This window comes from Gossypium raimondii, chromosome 13, assembly GCF_025698545.1.
Source record: "Gossypium raimondii isolate GPD5lz chromosome 13, ASM2569854v1, whole genome shotgun sequence".
NCBI classification, from domain to species: Eukaryota; Viridiplantae; Streptophyta; class Magnoliopsida; order Malvales; family Malvaceae; genus Gossypium; species Gossypium raimondii.
The window spans coordinates 25,015,387-25,024,539 of record NC_068577.1 but is presented as its reverse complement, the minus strand read 5'-3'; the positions used below and the strand labels follow the sequence as shown (position 1 = coordinate 25,024,539).

The window sequence follows — 9,153 nt, the reverse complement described above, 5'->3', positions numbered from 1 at the left end:
AGGACCGAGAAATTCAATACCCCAAACATCGAATAATTCTACCTCAATGATGTTTGTTCGAGGCATCTCATTTCTGTTGGCGAAATTTCCAACCCTTTGACATCGATCACAACTCTTTATGTAAGCATATGCATCTTTGAATAATGTTGGCCAAAAGAATTAGGCTTGCAATACCTTACCTGTAGTACGTGTACCTCCAAAGTGTCCCCCACTTGGAGCTGAGTGACAATGGTATAAACACTTCTGTACTTCATCTTCTGCCACGCATCTCCTGATCATTTGATCTGCACACTTTTTAAACAAATACAGTTCTTCCCAAAAATAGTACTTCACATCGGGAAGAAACTTTTTCTTTTGATGATACATCTTATCAATCGGCATCAAACCACAAGCTAAAAAGTTAGCAATATCAGCAAACCAAGGTGTATTACGAACATGATTTACCTTCAGTATGTGCTCATCTGGAAACGTCTCTTGAATTGGTATAAGAGGAGAGTTCCCTTCTTACGGCTCCAATCTGGACAAGTGGTCTACTACTTGGCTTTTCACTCCCTTTCGATCTTGAATTTCTAGATTGAACTCTTGAAGTAGAAGTACCCATCGGATCAGTCTAGGCTTAACATCTTTCTTGGCAAGTAAATACTTAATTGACGAGTGGTCCGTATAAACAATCACTTTGGTACCTATAAGATAAGATCGAAACTTGTCAAAAGCAAACACAATAGCAAGTAACTCTTTTTCTGTTACAGTGTAATTCAGTTGAGCTCCCGTCAGAGTCCGACTCGCATAGTAGATGGGATGAAAAAATTTGTTCCTTTGCTGACCCATGGCAGCTCCGATTGTAAAGTCACTTGCGTCACACATCAATTCAAATGGCAAATCCCAGTCTGTCTGACTATTATGGGTGCCGAGACTAACCGACACTTCAAATCGTTGAAAGCTCTTAAGCACTCCTCATCAAATTTAAACATCGTGTCCTTCTCTAATAATTTGCATAAGGGTTTGGAGAAGTCCTTGATGAATCTTCGATAAAAACTCGCATGGCCCAAAAAGCTCCTAACACCCTTTACAGGTATTGTAGGTGGGAGTTTCTCAATAAAATCTACCTTTGCTTTATCTACCTCGATTCCATGTCTTATTGTTCGATGTCCTAGAACAATACCTTCTCGTACCATGAAATGGCACTTTTCCCAGTTAAGTTCAAAGTTTGTTTCTTCGCATCGTCTTAGTACCTTGGCTAGATTGGCTAGGCAATCATTATATGTATCTCCAAATACTGAAAAATCATCCATAAAAACTTCCAAATAATTATCAACCATGTCAGTAAAAATAGACATCATACATCTTTGAAATGTAGCAGGTGCATTACATAAACCAAATGGCATGCGCCTAAATGCAAATGTACCATACGGGCAGGTGAATGTTGTCTTGTGCTGATCTTCTGGTGTTACTGTAATCTGATTATACCCAAGGTATCCATCAAGAAAACAGTAATAGTTTCGTCCTGTGAGTCTATCCAGCATCTCGTCCAAAAACGGCAAAGGAAAGTGATCATTCCTAGTTGCCTTGTTCAGTTTCAGGTAATCGATGCAAATTCTACATCCCATAACCGTTCTAATCTGTATCAACTCGTTATTCTCATTTTCAATGACCGTGATACCTCCTTTCTTTGGCACGCAATGGACCAAACTTACCCATGAACTATTTGAGATGGGGTAAATTATACCTACATCTAACCACTTGATGATTTTTTCTTGACTACGCCTTTCATGATGGGGTTCAGTCTACATTGTCCATCAATCGTCCCTTTTTCGCCATCTTCTAATATTGTAATGGCCCAAATTTAAGGTTATTGGAATAGTGGTTTCGTAATCACAAATTTGATTTAAAGATAAATTATTATTAATATTTATGATTTATCAAGTGATTAGATATAAGTATTAGGGTATTGATAAGAAATTTTATTGATTGCATGCCTAAATTGCCTATTAAGACTTAATTACAAAAGTGGGTAAATATGAGTTTTAGATGATAAAGGATTTATTTGAAGTGCATAATCAAAGTAGAGGTCCTTAAATAGTAATTAGACCATAAAACTTCCATGGACAAAAATAGGCATGCATAGATAAAAATAACTAAAGTTTTAATGAAGGGTATTTTAGTCATTGAATAATAAAAAGAATAAAAAGGGAAAAAGATGGCAAAAATATCATCTTCTCCAAAAAGCTTGCTGCCAAAATTTGAAGGACATCATAGCTAGGTTTTTAACACTTTCTCAAGCTCATAGTAAGTGATTCCAAGCCCCATTTTTAATGTTCTTTACGTTTTTGAGATCCTGGTAGTTTAATCTAGCTTATTTTAGCAATAATTTAACATATTTTATATTTGGAAAATACCCATAGGTGAAAAATTGTTTATTTTGATGTTTTAAGGTATGATATGAAGCTAGAAATTATGTTAAACAACTTTTGCTAGTCAATTTTATGCAAAAACGATTAAAAGCCCATAATCGGTAAAATACCTAATGTTCATAAGTAGATGTTAGAGTGAGAATTTGATGTTGTCATAGAAGAGAAAATTTTCAGCATGTTGTAAAACATAAGAATAAGAGATGAAGTTTAATTTTCGACATTTGGGGAAAAAGTGTAATTATGTAAAAGTTTAGGGGTAAAATTATAATTTTTCAAAGTTAGAGTCAAGGGCTGTTTTAATGAATGTGAGTATTAAATAAGTTAAATTTGCTATTATAGATCAAGAAGAACGGAATTTGACGTTAGATCAAGGAAAGAATAAGATTGAAGACTAAGTGGTAGATTTGGCTATATTTGGTACCGAGGTAAGTTTACGGTAAATAAATGTAATATTTTAATAATTATTATTAATGTTGTTATTTTCCAGCAATTATATATTTATTTCATGAATTTATCTAATGTTGAGTCAAGTATGAGATGACAGAGAATTAGTGATATAAGCCTCGTTGAAACATTAGGAATGTACTGGATACAAATGTCATGACATTTGGGTAAAGAAATCCCATGTAAGACCATGTCTGGGACATGGCATTGGCTCCGAGACGAGAGGTCCCATGTAAGACCATGTCTGGGACATGGCGTTGGCACCAAGATGAGAAGTCCCCCGTAAGACCATGTCTGGGACATGGCATGGGCACCGATATGAGAACTCCCATATAAGTCCATATCTGGGATATGGCATTGGCAGTACATGAAACATCCCATGTAAAACCATGTCTGGGACATGGCTTTGGCATGTTATTATCAGAAAGAGACCCAAGTATCCTTATTATTCCAATGTGGCTCAACAGGCTAGTAAATAACTTATGTTTATGAAAGTTCAGTTAAAAGCATAAATGGCAAGTTCAAGTGAGTTATAAGAGTCAAGTGTATATTATGCTACCCATTGAAAATAAATGTTTTAGCAAGAGAAAATTAAGTCATAATTATGAGTTATCTAAGTAAACAAGCAAGAGAACAAGTAAGGAAGTAAGTAAAGAGGAAATTAAAGATTATGTCACTTGAGTATTGTTAATTATGTTAAATGTTGTTATTTATTTACTTGTAAACTTACAAAGCATTATGCTTACTTTGTTTATTTTCTTTTTATATAGCATTATTAATCAAAGTCGAGGATCCTAAAGACGTCGGAGATTGTCCACACTATCAACAACAACAACTCGGTATTTTATGATGAACTATGTTTGAACTATGGCATGTATAGGGACTTAGTCATTTTGAATGTTTGTATTTATAATATTTCTAAAGAATGATGTGAAAATATTTGATGATGAATAGTTATTAAAATGGCTAAGTATGAAGGTGTTTGCTGTTATAAATGTTTAGGTGATAAATCATGCATAGAAATCATAAAAGAGTAAAAATTTGCAATGAAACAGATTTCAAATAGCAGCAGTGACGTGAGTTTGAAAAATCACCAAGGATAGTATAAAGTGAATTAGAAGGTGAATGATATATAGAATGAAAGCTTATTGAGTCTACTTTCATAGAAAAATAACAATGTAACAAAAGAAATTTTATATTTTTAGATATGTAAATTTTGGTTAGACAGGGTCAGAACTGTTTTTAGAATCCCCTGTTCTGAGTTTAGAAAATCATTAAAAATTATACAAAAATGGTTCTAAGTTGTAATTTATATTTATATATTCCTTATTTAGTATATTTTCTGTAGAAACAAGTGAGAACACCATACGAAGTTTGTACAATGAGATAATTGAACTTTAGTGACAAGAGGTCAGGACAGCCAAGTAGTGAAACAGGGGAGACTTTAACTATTAAACTATACTAATTGGTCAAACCAAAAATTCTGAAAAATTTATGGTAAGAAGATATATGAGTCTAGTTTTAGGTAAAATTACGAATTTAAATTTCGAGTTCCGTAGCTTGAGTTATAAATAATTTAGTAACTACTGCGCAATTGGATAGATTTATTGTAAATAGTGAGATTAGTTTCAAAAGCAAATTTTTATGCCTCAAACTAGTAAGACAAGTAACACCTCGTGCTAGACTCCGACAATGGTCTCGAGTAAGGGGTGTTACAGAGATAATCTTGTGCATGAATACAAATGGACTAATTCTGTGAATATCGGCTATGGTCTATCCAATAGCCTTCTTGAATTATTTCAACACCAGGATGAGTTTCTCTTCTTGCTCAGTAGTTTATTCTGCTGAAACAATCACAGGTAGAGTAGAAGAGTTACCTAAATAAACATATTTCAAATGTGAGGGAAGTACCTTCAGTTCTAATTTAGGTGGCTCCTCGATTGACACTTTTGGTTGGGCATAATCCCTTTTCTCTAACTCCAAAGATTCAAAGCGGGATTTCGGATTAAATCCCCTTTGATTAGCTTCTAACAAAGCTAAGTATTTATCCTCCTCTTCATCATTTGGAGGATCTGATGTCAAAATTTGCTCCAATGGGTCCTCAACATGATTGAGTTCCTTCTCCACAATTAAATCCTCTAAATCAGACATTGCAGAACAATCATCAATTGTGTCAGGAAATCGCATGGACTTAAAAATGTTAAATGTTACCTGATCATCCTGAACAGCATAGTAAGCTCGCCCTTCTGCACATCAATAAGGGTCCTTCCGGTTGCTAATAATGGTCTTCCTAGGATGATTGGCACCTCTTTGTCTGCTTCAAAGTCTAGAATCACAAAGCCAGTAGGAAAGATAAATTTGTTTACACGTACCAATACGTCCTCGATTTTTCCTTCTGGATATGCTAATGATCGATCTGCTAATTGAAGTGTAACCGTAGTAGGTCTAATCTCACCTATCCCCAACTTCCTAAATATCACCCAAGTCATATAGTGTCTTACCACAATATGTTGCTCCAATATTGCAAGGTATGGTAAAACATCTAGGATCCTTCAATTTTGGAGGTAGTTTATCTTGAAGATATGCACTGCATTCCTTCGTTAGGGCTACCGTCTCAAAATTCTCCAAGCCTTCATTTTTTAGACAGGATATCCTTCATGAATTTGACTTAGTTCGGCATTTTTTCAAGTGCTTCAACCAATGGGATGTTGATATGAAGTTGCTTGAGTACGTCTAGGAACTTCTTGAATTGAATTTTCTACTTCTGCTTCTGAAGTCTTTGAGGGTAGGGTGGTGGAGGTTTCTTTACTGGAACTAGTTGATTCGTTTTCTGTGGCAATTCTGCATCTAACAGAGTTATTAGTTGATCAGGATTAGCTGGTTTAGAAGTTACTTTGTCGAATTTTGTAGATTCAATTTCCAGTGAAACTGGAATTTCAACATTCGGTTGAACTTCCTCTGAGTCTTGAGCATCGGCTGGCTCCTTTTTAACTTCAACGAAATTGGGCTCTAAAGTCTTTTCGCTCCTCAATGTTAACGCTTTACAATGCTCCTTTCCTAGATTCGTCAGATTCTCCGTATTACTAGGTAAAGCACCTTGTGATTAGTTTCTGAGTTCAGTTGCAAGCTGGCCCACTTGATTCTCCAAATTCCTTAGAGAGGCATCATTTTTCGCAATGTATGCCTCCAATAGATTGTATAATCTATTGGATGGTTCAGCTTGGGTTGGTTTTTGAGCTTGTTGGGAAAAACTAGGTGGCCGGGTCGATCTAGGTTGGACATAATTGTTACTGGTTCCTGCTCCTTGGTTACTCCAGGAAAAATCTAGGTGGTTTCACCATGATGGGTTATAGAAATTGGATTGCAGCCCTTGCCTTCCTCGATTTTGGTTCTAGTTACCCATGTAATACACAGATTCTGGGTTTGATGGACATTCTTCGAACAAATGTCCTTCCCCACAATAAACACAGGCTACATTTTCAAATTGATTCAGTGGCTGTGCTGCAAAACTATTACACCCATTAGTAAAAAGATTTTTTAACATTGAGGATATTGATGATACTTGAGATGCGAGTGAAGTAAAAGCGTCTACTAAAAGCGTCTACTTCATGTATTCCAGCGACTCGTCTTCCTGACACTGCTTGATTGGTTGGCCATTGATAATTATTGCTGGCAATCCTCTCAATAATTTCATAAGCCTCATTATAAAACTTAGAAAGGAGAGCGCCATTAGCAGAAGGGTCCACTACCATCCTTGTGTGAGCATTGAGACCATTATAAAATGTCTCAAGTTGTATGCAATGCAGGATTCCATTATGAGGGAACTTCCGTAATAATTCTTTGTACCTTTCCCATGCCTCATACAATGACTCATCATCCATTTGTTGAAAGCAGTGATCTTGTTCCTCAACTTAGCATTCTTGCTAGGCGAGAAATACTTCATAAGGAATTTTTCTGCTAACTCTTTCCATGTTGAAATTGAGTTTGGTGGTAATGAGTTCAACCAAGCTCGAGCTCTGTCCCTTAGTGAATATGGGAATAGCTTCAATCGTAATGCATCTTCAGGTACTCCAGCTAACTTGAAAGAATTGCTCACCTCCATAAATAGTCTTAAGTGTAGGTAAGGATCTTTGGTAGGCATTCCACTAAATTGACCCACTGTCTGAAGCATCTGGAACATGACTGGCTTCAACTCGAACTGTTGTGCCTCAATTTCGGGTCTCCTAATACCCGACTTAAGATCATGAAATATTGGCACGACATACTATCTCAAAGCTCTATCTCTATCATCAGCAATATGGATAGGATTTTGAGCAAGGTTTGCATCATTTCCTTGATTCAGATTTTCGAAGTTTATCTCTTCAGTCCTTCTCTGACTTGCTTGTCTTCCTCGCTGTCAAAAAGTTCGTTCAATCTCAGGGTCTACAGGGAATAAATTGATGATTCGGTTAATACTCATAAACACTTGAAATAATCACAGAAAAATTAACTAAGTTAAAATTTTAACAGAAAAATAAACCAAAATGCAAAATTAACAACTTCACAAATAATGACTTTTTTAAAACACAGTCCCCGGCAACGGCGCCAAAAACTTGGAACGACATAAATGTGCAAGTGTAAACAATCACAACAAGTAATAAAGTGACAAGTAAATGTCGAGTTATCATACCTACAGGGACTGTGAAAAGAATTATTTATGAATACTATTTAAAACACTTTGGCGAAGAAAAATATTTTGTTTGAAGAGGGTGATTAAAAACTAAGATTTTAAACTAAGTAAACTAAATAAATAAATCTCAAGTGCACGATTTCAAAATGCAATTTTAATCAAGATGACATAATTGTGTTAGATTAATTACATTTCTTAACTTAGAATTATTAAACTCATGTTTATATTGTTACGAATAACTTCACAGCAACTCGGTAATTTGCTAACTTATGAACATACTCACCTACCAAAATCCATTTATCTCTTAACTATATCCCTATGTCAATTCAACCGATTAAACAAACCTTAATAGGCAAATATGTTATTGCACATACATACTTATTAAATCGAAATAATCTCTTGTACATATCCATATGTCAATTCAAACAATTAACTCAATTTAATAAGCACATAAAAGACTATGAGAGGCAACAAAGTATCCTTACCTTGAAACAGTTTAATCACAATAATCTTGCAAGTTATGCAAGGCAAATGTATCGTCGAATCTGTTGCTAATCTAACCTCACTACCTTAGATGATTAAACATGCAGCGATTAAATCGTGCCCACTAATTACAAGTTCAATTCGTTTAAATAATTAATTCATTAGTTACCTAACAATTGTAATGCAAGAATAACTTAGTCATGATTTTACTTAATCAAGCATCTTACCGAGGCCTATAACAACATAAACACAATTTTAATAATTTTAACAAACGAAATAGAATCAACCTAACATGAATTAAATTCAAGCTAAATTGATTAAATTAACCATTCCAACAACATAAATATTCATAGATATGTTCAGCATAACATCAACAAAAATTAAAGAGATAGGGAACAAGAATCAAATCCGGTGTTTTTCCGTGGCTTGACTAGTTGCTCCGTTCTTCCTTCTCCGTTGTCCTCGTCGACCAAGACTGCTATGAACACTTAATTACTACTCCAAATAGCTGATGAATGCCCCTTTCCCAATAGGAGAAATCGGCAAGAGAGCAAGGGAATTTTGGAATGGAAAAGAATAGAGAAAGTGGAGAGAATAGAGGAAAGATGTGAATGCTTGAGGTGTGTTTTTTAAGCCTAAAGGGGTTTTTATAGCTGAGGAGGTCTACTAAAAATAGCTAAAATTATCAGCCAAAGAGCCCTCCCTTGGTCGGCCACACAGGTGGCAAGGTTGATAGTTTCAACTTTGCTAATTTACGCTTAGGGCAAATCTATAAAGCCACCAATTGTGGAGGGGTTTGAATGCAACTTGAACAAGTCTTCAAGGGCCTCTTTGCAAGCTTAAATAATCAGCTAATAAGCTGATTTGGGTCAGTTCTTGGGACAGTTTTTGGGCTGTCCATTTCTTGGTCGGTTCAGTTCAATTGGACCACTTTTTCATAATTAATTAATAATAATTTATTAACCCAAATTAAATTGGATATAAATTAAAATTAATAATATTATGAATTAATACATATAATTTTGGGCCATCTTAGGCTGAAATTTAGTTCGCCTCGATACGTCAACTTGCTTCTCAATTTTGTGCTTCTGACAGTGACAGTCGATCCATTTTTCGCCTTGTGTGCAAATATGTCGAAAATATCCA

The 9,153-nt window shown here is 35.2% G+C and overlaps 1 non-coding gene across 1 annotated transcript; it reads left to right on the top strand.

The window, feature by feature from the left end:
- Positions 1-6,662: 6,662 nt before the first annotated feature.
- LOC128036425 (small nucleolar RNA R71) lies at positions 6,663-6,768 on the top strand. The gene has a single exon (XR_008193222.1). It is a non-coding gene; the product is annotated as a small nucleolar RNA R71 (small nucleolar RNA).
- Positions 6,769-9,153: the final 2,385 nt, after the last annotated feature.